The 14,628-nt window shown below is 34.1% G+C and overlaps 1 protein-coding gene across 2 annotated transcripts in view; it reads left to right on the forward strand.

Annotated features, from left to right (window-relative positions):
• The first annotated feature begins 6,904 nt into the window (after positions 1-6,904).
• LOC111511929 (synaptotagmin-15) overlaps positions 6,905-14,628 on the forward strand; it is a 475,338-nt gene continuing 467,614 nt past the window's right edge. For both annotated transcript variants that reach the window (XM_074175994.1, XM_074175995.1), the window contains exon 1: positions 6,905-7,031. The gene's annotated coding sequence lies outside the window, so the exon portion shown is untranslated. The remainder of the gene's footprint in view (positions 7,032-14,628) is intronic.

Here is a 14,628-nt window from a genome sequence, read left to right on the forward strand (position 1 = left end):
AATAAAAGACACTTTATGTATATCTTCACTTCGAAAATGACAGGTTTCTTTTTCCAATATTCTTCACTCAAAATATTTTTAATTTGTGCCAACTCCAATTGAATTTTTTTTGATCAAATATTCTACAGTGGTAACTCTTTTAAACGATATATCTGAAATCTACCTGTGATATACCGGGTATGAAAAACCGCTTGCCACATATTGTTAATAAAAATTTGCAGAATCTTCTTTATTTTAAATGGAACACCCTGTATATTATTGTTCCATAAGGAGCGCCAACGAAACCTCTACAAATTTCATTAGGTATTCCCTATGGCTAGGTTCAATAGTTTTTCTTAAAATGAAAGCCTTTTTTGTTTCAAAACGAAATCCATTTGACTACTGATAAGAATATACGAAAGATATCTTGTTTCAATTTTGTACATTATAGCGTGTCATATGGATTTCACAGTAAAAAAATCATTTATATTATGGCGATAAAAAAGAGAGTTGTCATTTAAAAAAAAAAATAAGAAAAACTATAAGACACGCTAAACAAGATATCTTTCGTACATTCCTATCAGTCGTGAAATGGATTTCGTTTAGAAAAAAAAAGTCTTTCATCGAGTTTATGGCGTAGAAATAGGAAGAACGACCATTTTTCGAAAAAAATGCTTTATTAAGAAAAACTACTGAACCTAGCCATAGGGAATACTTAATGAAATTTGTAGAGGTTTCATTGGCGCTCCTTATGGATCAATAATATACAGGGTGTTCCATTTAAAATAAGGAAGATTCTGCAAATTTTTATTTACAATATGTGGCAAGCGGTTTTTCATACCCTGTATATCACAGGTAGGTTTCAGATATATAGTTTGAGAGTTTCCACTGTAGAATATTTGACAAAAAAAAATCAATTCGACTTGGCACAACTTTATAATTTCAAACATTTTGGGTGACGAATATTGGAAAAAAAACCTATCATGCTAGATATCTCGAAAACCGTCAATATTTTCGAAGTGAAGATATACATGAAGTGTCTTTTATCTTCTATGTAGAAACCAAAAAAGCGATAAAAATATAGGTTGCTATTTAAAAAAACACAGTTGGGATCCGCCTAGAAAAAATTGAACACCCTGTGTGACCGCCAATATTTTTATTTTGTTGAGTTCGTGCAATGAGATGATATTATAAAAATTTAGATTCCTATCTGTTTCCTAAATTGAGATATGGAACACCGCGCCACTGTTGCAGGACCCTGTATATAAAATATTCTTATACGTAGAATTTCAAGAGAGGAATGAAAAATTGAGTATATAACACAAAACGTAACAAATCATGCAATGTACCAGTACTGACACAAATGTTTTTTACAGTATTATTAAAAGTGATTGTGGATACATGATACCAAGGCGTTCAGACAGTCGAAATGAAGAATATCGCAATGTTCACAGATTTTATTGAAGCTACTGCACATAAAATTCAATGGTGATCGGAGCATAACATTTGTGCGTGATGCTTTGCAATAGCATTTCAGATTGTGTCGACCTTCACTTCTTGGTACTAAGAAATTGATCTAGGATAAAAGAACCGTATGTCAATATTGTTGTTTAGTAATTTATGCAGGATTTTTGTACCAAGGATAACTCTCCTATTTTCCAAAGATGTCGTATCAAATCGTGTCAACAAAATATTATGATCGATGCCTCTCGTGGGGTATTGTCCATCAACTTTTAGACATAAGTATTTCAGGAACTTTCTTTGTACGCTCTCAATTGATGTTTTTTGGTAGTCGTAAACTGGATTCCATAACACAGAGCTATACTCTAACTTAGATCTGACATACGGAAAATATATCAATTTCAAGGTGGCAATACTTTTGTAGTTTTTGCCATTTCTGTTAATGAATCCAAGCATCCTATTTGCATCAGTAGTCATATTCCTTATATGTATTGTAAATGTTAATTTACTCGTATGTTATACTGAGATCTTTTATCTCATGTACGCGGTTGATTGTAGTATTGTTGGTTGAATAATCGTACATTCTTTTTTGTTGTAAATGATGTAATTTTACATTTGGATTATTACACCAAAGTATGATTATATCTAAATTCATGTTGTAGACGTTGGCAGTCAGTAATGTCGTCGATTTTATAATATAGTTTCATGTCGTCTGCAAATAGTAGGCTAGGAATATTCAAAGAGGTTGCCAAGTCATTAATAAAAATAAAAAATAAAAGGGGTTCAAGATTAGAACCTTGTGGTACCCCAGATGTAACTACGTACTGAGCCGATTTGGAAGATTGCTTTCCGACGAATTGTTTTCTGTTAAATAGATATGATTCAATTAGAGTAAGCAGTTGGTTATAGAGACCCAAATTGTCAATGTGCTGAGAAGAACATAATGGTCTATCAGATCGAAGGCTTTCTGAAAGTCTGAATAAACAACATCGACGTGTTTTTGCTTGTCTAGGTACGTACAGAGATATTGATTTAAACATGTCATACATGATCTTTGTTGTACCAAACCATGCTGAGTAGAAGAAATAACTTTTTGAATATGGGAGTACATAACATTTTGCACACATATCTCGAAGAGTTTAGAAAAGTTACATAAAATTGAAATTGCCCAGTAGTTTATGATATCGCCAGAGTCGCCTGTTTTAAATATCGGATAAATTCGAGCCGTTTTCCACTGCTCAGGGAAGGCACAAGTTGATAAAATTAAGTTGGATATGCCTATTAGAGGTATAATATACTTGTGTGAGCGTGTTTTCCAATCCTCGAAACAGTTTTGACATGCACTTTTTGGTATGTCCTTGTGCTCTCTCCGGTTTTTATCTCCTAAATCGTCTCTTCAATGTTAGGAACAAGAAAAAGCCCCAGGGAGCCAAATCTGGTGAATACGGTGGCTGAGGCATGATTACGGTGTTTTTTTTTGGTCAAAAAATCACGAACAAGCAATGACGAGTGGGCAGATGCATTATCGTGATGCAAAAGCCATGCATTATTTTTCCAGAATATCGCACTTTTTCTTTGTATTGCTTCCGCAAGCAGTGCATAATTTCAAGATAATACTCCGTATTGACCGTAGGACCATGTGTCAAGAACTCCTGATGCACTACGCCACGGTAATCGAAGAAAACAGTGGACAAAACCTTGATATTAGATCTAACTTGGCATGCTTTTTTTGATCTTGGCTCTCCTGAGCTCTTCTATTGGGACGATTGGACTTTGGTTTTGATGTCATAACCATATACCCACGAGTCTCCACCAGTGATGACTTTGGTGAAAACTCGTGCAAATCGAGCAAATCTGGATCGCCGTTGACGTCATTCAACAATTCCTGCGACGGTTTTTTTTTGTCAAAATGCAGCAATTTTGGAACGAACTTTGCTGCCGCACGCTTGATGCTCAAAATTTCCGAAAAAACTGCATATCATGGGCCAACCGATATGTCGACATCCTAAGAAATTTATTAAATGCTGATTCTCCATAACAGAGTCAGAATCAGAAATGCTTTATTGTCATTAAAGTTTAGGTTTTGTTGACAAAACAGGCTTAAGAACGTAAGATCTGAAACAATATGAAACATTAAAATAAAGAACAAGAATTGAAACAATATATTAATATGGTTAGTTATGGTAGTCTGTTATAAAAAAATTTATAAGTTGTGTTGTCATCCGAAAGAAATTCCTCAATAAGCTTTATCTAGCAGAAGTTTTGTACTCTTTTTCGAAACTGTTCGTAGAAACTGTTTCTGATTGAAAGGGAAAGATGATTGAAATAGTTTTTGCTATTTTAAAGAATCGAGTTTTTAATTTGTGCTGTTGATGGGATAGGGAAAGGAATATTGAATGTGAGACGAGTGGCATAACTTTGAGTTGAGTCGAGATGTTGCTTTTTTGCATTAGGCAGACTGTTTCTAAAATGAAGATGCAGTAGACTATCAAGATGTGTTGATTTAAAAAAGGGTCTTACAGGAATCTTGGACTCTAGCTCTGTTCCCCCAGAAACAAACTCCGTACCGCAAGTGGGATTCGAAAAGTGCAAAGTATGCTTTTCTAGCAGAGTGATAGTCCAAAAACTTAGAGATAGGCCTTGTCGCATAACAACTTGAGGATAATTTTTTGCATAGTTCCATATGCGTTCTATGCTAATACCTATGTGTTTATTGTCTATGTTGAGGCCTAAAAATTTGTTCTCTAGTTTATGATCAATGATGTTTCTTCAAGAATTAAATGGTCCATGTTGCATTTAAAGGACTTCATATTAGTCTTTGATATATACAAAAGATAAAAATTGGTCACAAAATAATGGCGCTGCATCATTTGTGCTCTTAGAGGCTTGAAAGCCATATTAATTGGAGTGAAGAATATGATTTTTGTCAAGAAAATTTAGGATTATTTTTTTAATTAACTTTTCCACGATTTTAGATAGAGTTGGCAGTAAAAAAATTGGCCTGAAGTTCGCGGGTATATTAGAATCGCCTCCTTTGAATAATGGGATAACTTCAGCAGTTTTTAGGCAATTTGGAAAAATACCATTTATGATAGATTTAGTTACAGCTTCTGCTATGATATCTAATACAGTGTTTGGCAGTCTAAAGAAAATTTTAAGATAAAGATCATCCCATCCTGAAGAGTTTTTATTTTTTATGCTAAAGAGGATTTCTTTTATCTCATTTCCAGAGGTTGGGGAATAGTTGAATGAGTTCGATATGGCTATGACTTTTTTATAATTTGGAAACAAATTAATTTAAACGTACCACGGCTTCCTTTGAAGGTTGCTCAGTTTACTTCTTGACCTCCATTTCTCCATTGTATATCATTTGTCAAAAGTTCAATGCTGTCTCTTCACAAATCTAAATGATATCATAGAAGTCGCAAACTTATATTCAAATCACATTATAAGAATTGAACTTATAACTGAATGTATAATTCTGTATATTGTCCTATAAATGGGTAACTATTGGAAAATCAAATCAAACCAAAATAATTTTATTTTCTTAGGCATTGGCATGTCTTCAATGTGTTATATTACTTATTCAGACGAGAGTTCTATATTGTACATTTCATGTAAACACAATGACAATCCCAAGACCCTAAACTACAGTAATATAATTACCAAAAGAACACTTTTAAACTCTTAGAGAAAACAAAAAGAAGTAGATATATATGATATATGAGATATATGAGTATATGCGTGTATGAGAAAAGATACAGAAGGTATAGAAACTGTCATTCGATGAATGAATTATTATTCAGTCAGAGAAATTTTTTTCTCAGAATGATTTCAGAAGTTTTGTAGATTTCATCCCAACTTTCACCAGTGAAGATCATGGCCGTATCATCAACATAATACACAGTGAGAGAGTCTATTCGACCTTCCACCGCAACTCGAAAGGGTTTATTGTGGCTCGCACCTATTCACACTCGGCCAAATAAACCCAGCTTCTTAACGAAGCCGATGAGTTTATATGGTGAGTGGTCTTTCAAGTCAGATGGTAAGAGTACGGCTCTGCGGAACTCTAAAAACCTGATTCGGTCCCCAGCGGGGCAGGCATAAAGTACATGCTCTGCTGTTTCATCATTAATGAGGTAGTCGGATAGTCAAGGTGCAAGATTCCCACCTTGATACCCGCAACAACCTTCAGCTACACTTGACGATGCCTTAGATTCAACCGTGCAGGGCTCTTTCGCCTCTGGTTTTGGTGAATCGTCACTTGAGCGCAAACGTTTGCTAACCTGCTCATTGGGGGTTTGTTCCTCCACTTGAGACAGGTTCTGCGAACGCCGCTCAATTTGGTGCAAGACGGTTTCATAAGGTACCCCGCTCTTGAGGAGACGACTCAGTCGTTGAGAAGCTCAGTGTTGAGAAGCTCTCGCTTCTGATCTAAATTTACAGGAAGGTCAGTTGGAGTCGTAAGCTCGACATCCATCTCCTCTGTAGACTCAGCGTCAAAAAGAATTTTTAGGTTTACTCTGTCCATAAAAGTCCCATGAGTAGCTAGGGAAATAAGGTCAATCACGGCAGAGCTCCGCATTACCGTGACAAGGCGATGCTATGACGAGAGGGCGCCCGGTATCTCGATACACACACCTTAGGATTAAACCATCGTTGGGATGCCATCCAGTTAGGGAATAACAGAACCACAAGTGATTCTGGCATTGCCGTATCCAGCGGGGCTACATGGAAGCAGGCATTCGATGGCCGTTTGCTCAACCCCCCTCCCTATTAGGGAGGAAACCGTACTGATTCATCACAAATATATCATTTTCAATAAAATACGACAATAACCTTTTGTAAATGAGGCATTCAATTATTTTTGAAAAAGCTGACAGAATAGAAATTGGTCAGTAGTGCGGACTGTGACTGCTCATCGTTTTGAGGTTCAACTCACTGTTCTTCACTGTTCAAGAACTCTTTCATTTGGACAACTGCGCTCGAGTGGAATAAACTTCCTGAGAACATTTTTCCAAATGGATTCAATCTCAAGCGATTCAAATCCAATGTGAATTGTCACTTTCGCACAGGTACCGCTCTTGAGCGCCCTAAGGGTGTTTTCTGTAGTGCTAGTGTTTTATCCTTAAAAAACACTATGACAAAAATGTAGGTATGTATGTTCTGCTACCCGTGAGAAGCCGGTCCGGGTGGGTATATTAAATATTGCGAACTAAGGTTCTGTTTCTTTCATTTATTTTTCTATTTATATTTTCAGAAAATCAGAAAGTAAAAAAGTCCATTTTCAGAAATGAATTGATTCCCAAAGAAAGTTCATTTCGTGTATACGAATATTTTATTTGTTCGAAATGAATTTCTGTGGCAACCCCTAAATTTATAATATCTGCACCTCGTATCCAATCGTGAACTCCCGTTGGAATCCGGGAAAACAAACATGTGGGCTGAGGAACTCAGTTTAAGTTGGGAGTTCGTTGAAAGTTGTCTTCTTTCCACTCTTAACGGCGCAGAAAAGTTATCGAGAAATTTGGTCCACGAAAATTAGAAAGTTCGTTTGGAAGTTCCGAAGTTGTTGCTCAAAAAATATGTTGGTGAGTTTTATAACTGAATTTTTTTTCAATAAAACTGATTCATCTCAGATGATTTTGCAGAAAAAATCTGTATATCAGATGATTTTATAGAAAAAATCACTGTATACCAAGTTCAATGTCGATATTCAATATGATTTAGGGTTTGAAATGGTAACTTGAAAAAATATTTCAAGACTGAAGTCGAAATAAAAAAAATATTATTGAATTTCTACTTCCCGATTATTGTTTGGTCATGACTTTGAACACGAAAGTTTGTATTAAAATTCGATTCTGGAGTCACTATTTTTTGAAATTTAGACCTCAAACTTGGTATGTAGTGAATCTTATTTTAGAAAAATATTGTGACCTGCCGAAGAATTTTATAATACACCATTTGTTAAAAAAGTTAGGTAAACATTCATTTTTCTCGAAATTTATTCATCAATTTCTAATTTGTCTCCTTCAAAGTAGTCCCCCTCACATATAATCAACTTTTGTCAGCGTTTTTTACAATCCATGAGGAAGTTTTGATATGCAATTTTTGTTATTTCCTTGAGCTCTTTCAGCGATTTGGTTTTTTCTCCTCAATCGTCCCAAAACGTCGTCTTTTCATGAGTTTTTTCATACTTTGGAACAGAAAAAAGTCTCATGGAGGCAAATCTGGTGAGTACGGTGGCTGAGGCTTGGTTACGGTGTTGTTTTTGGCCAAAAAATTACGTACAAGCAATGACGAGTAAGAATTAATTGTTTTTCCACAATGCCAGACGTTTCATTCGTATTGCATCTCGCAAGCGGCGCAGAACTTCAAATTAATACTTCTTATTGACCGTACGACCATGTGGCATTTGATCGAGCTCTGCGTGCTTTTTTGGTCTTGGCTCTCCTATACTCTTCCATTAGGACGATTGAATTTTAGTTTAGAAGTCATATTCAGTCATATTCCTGAAAGATGCTCATGCGACGGTTTTCTATGGTCGGAATTCCATCGGTCGTTGATGGACTGGGGCGTCCAGAGTCATTAACATATTATCGACCTTCTGTGAAAAACTCGTTAACATTTTTCTGATTTTGAATACAATCACCGTATATGTCACTGTTAACGTGTCAAGTGTTTTTAGGCACTCCATTCCATTTTTTTCGACATAAGAAAGTCGTCGAACACGCGAATCACTTGTAACTTTTATTCTTCTTACTAACAAACTAAACAGCTGAAAATGTGAACATATATTCGAGACGAGAGAACCAACATATTGAAAGAGTCTATTCGAACAGACGTAGCCAGCGAAATTTGAACAAACACCTCATTTTTTGAACAGTCCACGTAGGTCTTTGAAATTTTTAATGTCATCTACAATTTTCGAAAAGAGTATCTGGCATGTTTTTGTTGATTTGAAAAGAGAACACAGAAATGTGTTCTGAGGAGAGAAAAAACACCTGTTATTCTTTTTGCTCTCTACGATTTTTCCATGTATCGTCAGGAAAATATTATATGTATATCGTATGAAAAATTTGGGAATAACTCCCACAAAAAGGTATAGTTTCAGATATGAATTCAATTTCAATATCGGAAATCCAAAAAAAAATTAACGAGTTTTTTGATATTTTTGATCACACATCTGTTTCTGTGTTACGGAAGGATCAAGTTTTCCTGAAACGCTCTCTATATCAGTGACAGAGAAATTCATCAATTTCGTTTTTGCTTCAGTCTTTGGGAGTGTGAACACAGTACAGTGTTAGCGCAGTGACACAAATATACCACATGTGGTACGTTTCCATAGTAAAAAGTTTGTAGGAACGAGTTCTTCCGAAAATTCATGCCGAATATGGTATTTTTAAAATATTACAATATAATTATTTTCTACTAGTTCGGATTTCCATTGGTCTACTATAATATGATTTGATATCTCTGAAACAACCAATGAAATAAAAAAAATAAAATGAAAAGCTGAGAATAACAATTCCATTAAGCAATAAATCGTTAAATTACAATGAAATAAAAATAAGCAGAAATTAGAAAATTGATGAAAAAATGAGAAATCAAAAAAGATACCAGGTTACTTCACGATGTTTTGATTGTTAGTATCCACAACTGTCTTTGGGTGATGACTTGAAGACGATTGTGGATACTAACAATTGAAACGTCGTGAAGTAATCTGGTTAGAAATCTTCTTTAATTTTTTATTTTTTATCTTTAATTGTTGAATTTATTACTAATTTTTATTCTATTGTAATTTCATTTCACGGTTTATTGCTAAATATGATTGTTATTTTCAGCTATTCATTTTAATTTATTGAATTTATTGTTTTTTTTTCAAAGATTTCAAATCATATTATAGTGGACAATGAAGGTCCGAACTAGTGAAATTTACCATAAAACATTGTCAATCACTTTCGAACATATACTGATTTATATTTCACTTCAGATTATAACATTCTAGGATCGATACGAGCGGTAACAACTCACAGAACTGACAAGTAGTATACTTGAAACAAAAAATTTGACAGCGTGAAATCAACAACTGAATAATAATTGTGCCATGCCTGCGATGCTTCAAAATATATTTGGTGCTGATATTTGTATACAAAAGATAATATATCATTCACCAGAATTTTCACAACAAAAGCAACAATATGAAGATTGAGAAATAAAACTTCCCATGTGTTTGGACCACTTGTATTTGTAACTTACGTTACTGCAGTTTAGTCATTCAAAAACATTTTCAAAAGAATACAATAAACTGAAATAATTGATAATGTTAACCTTATACAGTGTGTGTGTGTGTGTGTGAAATATATTCAAGCTTTATTTACATATATACTTATTTACAATGATATACAGCAATAATCTTATATTTTATAGTTTTTCATTTTCATGCACAACGTGTCTGGTTTCACCAAACAAAGCCAACAACTTTGTTCTTCGTCGGTGTCAACTGTCATTTCATAGTATATGTTTTAGCGACACCACTAACAACCGGAAAGTACTATGCACATATACTACACCTCTCTCTTTTAAGCTAAACTCATCCTAATTATTTACAATATAAATTTGTACAATATTTAAATTTAGTAGTTAGTCCAATACAAAGTTTGACAATTTTTGTGGTTGTATTGTACTTCGCTTAGGTCTCTTATCTACTATCTTGGATTTGCAATCTAATTCAGGAGGAGTCCTCTTACTGTTTATGTCTTTTATCAAGAACTTTATGTTTCTTTCTATTACACTACCATTATTGAGTTTGACCAAATAAGTTCTTGGTTTCTCCAATTTATTTAGAATTCTACCTGGGACCCATTCTGATTTATCTTGCTTTGGACTCTTACTTTTTCGCCTTCCTTTAATTCTGGTAAACTTCTAATATGATTATCAAAATTTAATTTTTATCTATACTGCCTATTTTTAAAACTATTTATAATTGAGTAACCTTTCTTGTCAAAGATATTAACTTCGGGGAGTAAGCTTTTTATTTTTCTGTTGAATAATAATGTAGCGGGTGATGGAATGTCATTGTCGATAGGTGTATTTCGATATTTGAGAAGGCAAAGGTATGGATCCTTGTTATCATACTCTGCTCTTTTCATGATAGTTTTGAATGTTTGGATACAACGTTCAACCATGCCATTCGACTGGGCATTAGTTGGACTGTAAGTTACATGATTAATTTGCCATGATTCCACAAAAGCTTTGAATGCTTCTGAACTGTAATTAGTTCCATTATCAGATTTAATAATTTTTGGAATGTCCTGTTTCAATAAATTCAGAGTAATAATCAATTACAATTAAGTAGTTTTTTCCTTTTATTTGACAAACATCTGTGCCAACTGTTTCCAGTAACTTCTGTTTGAATTAGTGGTCCATTTGATTTTGATTTTCTTATATTTAAGCAATTTAAGCAGTATTGTTTACAAAGTTTTCAATGTCTTTGTTTATGTTGAGCCAATATAAACATTGTCTTGCTTTCACTGGCACAATCTGTAGCATTTCATTCCTCAGTTTGTTGGGTACAATAATTTTATTGTTTTTGAATAATACATCACTCAGACTTATTATTTCATGTTTGTGACCCCAAAATGGTTGTAACTCATCTGACAATTTATTTTTGTCACTTGGCCAACCTTCTTTTACTATTTTCATTAAATTATTTAGGTTTTTGTCATTTTTGGTTTCTTTCTGAATTTATTTAAATTTTTCATCAGATACAGGTAGGATTTTTTCGATTAAATCAATCTGGGCTTCTGTTTCATTTAAATAAGACTTGTCTTTATCAGTTACTTCATTTAGGAAATTGCGACTCAAACAATCAGCAATGAATAACTGTGAGCCTGTTTTATAAGTAATTTCTAAGTCATACAACTGTAACTTAATCAACATTCGTTGTAGTCTCAAGGGTGTATTAATTAATGGTTTTTTGTGAATTGAAACTAGTGGTTTGTGGTCACTTTCCACAGACACTTTTTTGCCATAGATATACTGATGGAAACGAGTACACCCAAACAGTACTGCAAGAAGCTCTTTTCCTATCTGAGCATAATTCTTCTCTGTTTCTGTCAGTACCCTGGAGGCATAAATCACCGGTAAATTGTCTTGCAGCAGAACTGCACCTAAACCATTTTTAGAGGAGTCAACTGACAATATCACTGGTTTATTTACGTCATAATACTGTAACACAAAAGTTGACGATAACACTTGTTTTAATTCATTTAGGGCTTCAGTATGATTTTCTCTCCACAGAAAAACTGCATTTCTATTCAACAACTGTCTCAAATCATTCGTTAATTCAGATAAATTAGGTACAAATTTTGAGAAATAAGTGATCATGCCTAATATCTGCTCAAGTTCCTTTTTGTTCTTAGGCAATGGCATTTCATTTATACTTTTTATTTTATCATTGTCAAATTCTACCCCCATACTGCTTATAACATGACCTACAAACTTTATTTCAGTTACATTAAATGTACATTTACTTTTATTGAATTTAATTCCCTCTTGTCTGGCTCTGTTCAGAACAGCTACTTAATTTTTATCATGTTCTTCTTGATTACTTCCAAAAACTAACAAGTCATCTATGTATGATATTTGGCCTTCAATCTCTTCAAAAATTTGTTTAAATTGCTTTTGGAACACTTCCGGTGCAGACGAAATCCCAAACGGGAGCTTGGAGAACATGTATCTCCCAAAAGTTGTTGCAAAAGTGCATAACCTTTTGCTGGATTCATCCAATTGTATTTGGTAGAATCCTTGGTTTGCTAATAACCTTTGCTCCTGAAAGTTCAGCTAGGATTTCTTCAATTGTGGGTATTTGATAATATTCCCTTTCAATTGCTTGATTTAAATTTACCGGATCAAGACACAGTCTAATTTATCCATTGGGTTTTCTTACTGTTACCAATAGATGTACCCAGTCAGTGGGCTCTGTGACTTTTTCAATTATTTTTGAATGTTCCAACCTATCTAACTCACATTTTACTTCCTCTTTAATAGATATGGGAATCTTGCGAGCATTGAAGACTACTGGCACTGAATTTTCTTTCAAAATAATTTTATGTTTTTGTTTTAAACGCCCTATACCTGTAAACACATCTTCATATTGAGATAAAACATTACTTGCTGAAATATTATTATTTCTTTTGATCAACCCTGACATTTTACAGTGTTCTAGTCCTAAAATGGCTGGACTATGATTTACAGTGTCTAGTACAATAAAATAAATAAAATTTATTAACAATAAAATTCATTTTCGTTTGAAAGAATATAGTGTAATGTGCACTCTCCCAGCTGGTTTATGCTGCTGCCATTGTAGTTATTAAGTTTAGTGTTGGTTTTTTGTAGTTTAACATAAGGGATTTGTTCAAAAACACGCTTTGGTAACATGCTTGCTTGAGCTCCTGTATCCAACTTAAATTCTATAAATACCTTTGGCTTTTCACAAACTTGTACTCTACCTCTACCCAGTCTTCTGTTTTATTACTATGTACTGAACCTATGAACAATGAGGCTTTCTCTTCATCTTGTAATTCTTCTTTCTTGTTCTCCGCTGTAACTTCTTTCACTTGTTTCTGTCCGCACTTTTTAGCAAAGTGATTCAGTTTATTACACTTCTTGCAGGTCTGCTGGTACGCTGGACATTCATTCACTTTTAGGTATACCAACATCTCGTACAGTCTTTTATGGTCTTCTCTGTGTTTGGATGTGTATCTTCTTGCTTCTTTCCTCTCTGGTTTTTTCTGTGCTTATTTATTTTATTTATAGCTATTGCTTCGCTTGATATGTCCTTAATGTGACTCTCTGTAGCCAAAGTAGCTCGACACATATCGACACATTTATTTATTGTTAAATTAGGCTCTGTTAATAGCTTTTCTCCTAATTTGATGTGTTCTATGCCACATATAATACGATCTCTCATAAGTGTATCTTTCAATTTTCCAAAATCACATGAATTTGCAAGAGATTTCAATTCTGTAACATAGTTGTCAAACCCTTCTCCAGTTTTTTGATTTCTCATAAATAATTTGTATCTTTCATATGTTACATTGACTTTGGGCACAAAATAATCATTGAACTTGATAACCAGCACTTCAAATTCATCAATTTCATTTGGTTTCAACTCAAAAGTGTTGTATACATCTAGGCCTTCTTGTTCCTTGCAGTGTAGTAGTAAATTGCACTTTCTCTTGTCATCAGCTTCCGTTAATCCAGCAGCCACAAGGAATACCTCAAAAGATTGTTTAAACTTCGGCCATAAGTTGGCGACTTTTGAATCTCCGACCTTAAAATATGGCGGTTTCTAATCCATTTTTAGAGCTTCAGTTCCTCTTTTTCAGACTGCGTCATGTATTATCATTTACCACACTATGAATGCTATCTACAAGCTTTATTTACCTACTTATTTAAAATGATATACAACATTAATCTTATATTTTATGGTTCTTCATTTTCATACACATCTTGTCTGGTTTCACCAAACAAAGCCAACAACTCTGTTCTTCCGTCGGTGTCAACTGTTCATAGTACATGTTTCAGCGACACCACTAACAACCGTAAAGTAATATGCACATATACTAGACAGTGCATTCCGTTTAAAACGAGCCACCCTGAATAACTTTTGGTACATTGATTTGCAGGGAAAATAAAAAAAAAAAAAACACATCAACAAAAGTATACAGGGGAACACATTTTGACATATTCACATTTGATGTTACTTCCCCTATCGCACCCCCAGATCATGTCAACAATTGTTTTTAAATGGATCACCCTATATTGTTTCGCATTATTAGATGCTCCATGATGAGCAGATTTCAACAAAGTATAAAACATATGGTCTGAAGCTCATGATTCGAGAGCTACAAATTATTTGAGTTGAAAACGAGCCACCCTGAATAACTTTTGAAACAATGATTTGCAGGAAAAATAAAAAAACCAGGTCAACAATTATACAGGAAGCCACATATTTGTTCTAGAGACGAGTATGGAAGCAATAAAACAGAAAAAGAATTTTTATTACCAATTCTTGAATCAAAATCTGATGACACTGTTCAAATGTTCAAAAACGTATCCACCAACTTCTATACAATGGTGCAAACGAGCTTCCATTGCCGCCCTCACATGGTTGCGAATCTC

Source organism: Leptinotarsa decemlineata, unplaced genomic scaffold (genome assembly GCF_025532065.1).
Source record: "Leptinotarsa decemlineata unplaced genomic scaffold, Ldec_3_MD MMD2_tig00001393_RagTag_RagTag, whole genome shotgun sequence".
Lineage (NCBI taxonomy): Eukaryota > Metazoa > Arthropoda > Insecta > Coleoptera > Chrysomelidae > Leptinotarsa > Leptinotarsa decemlineata.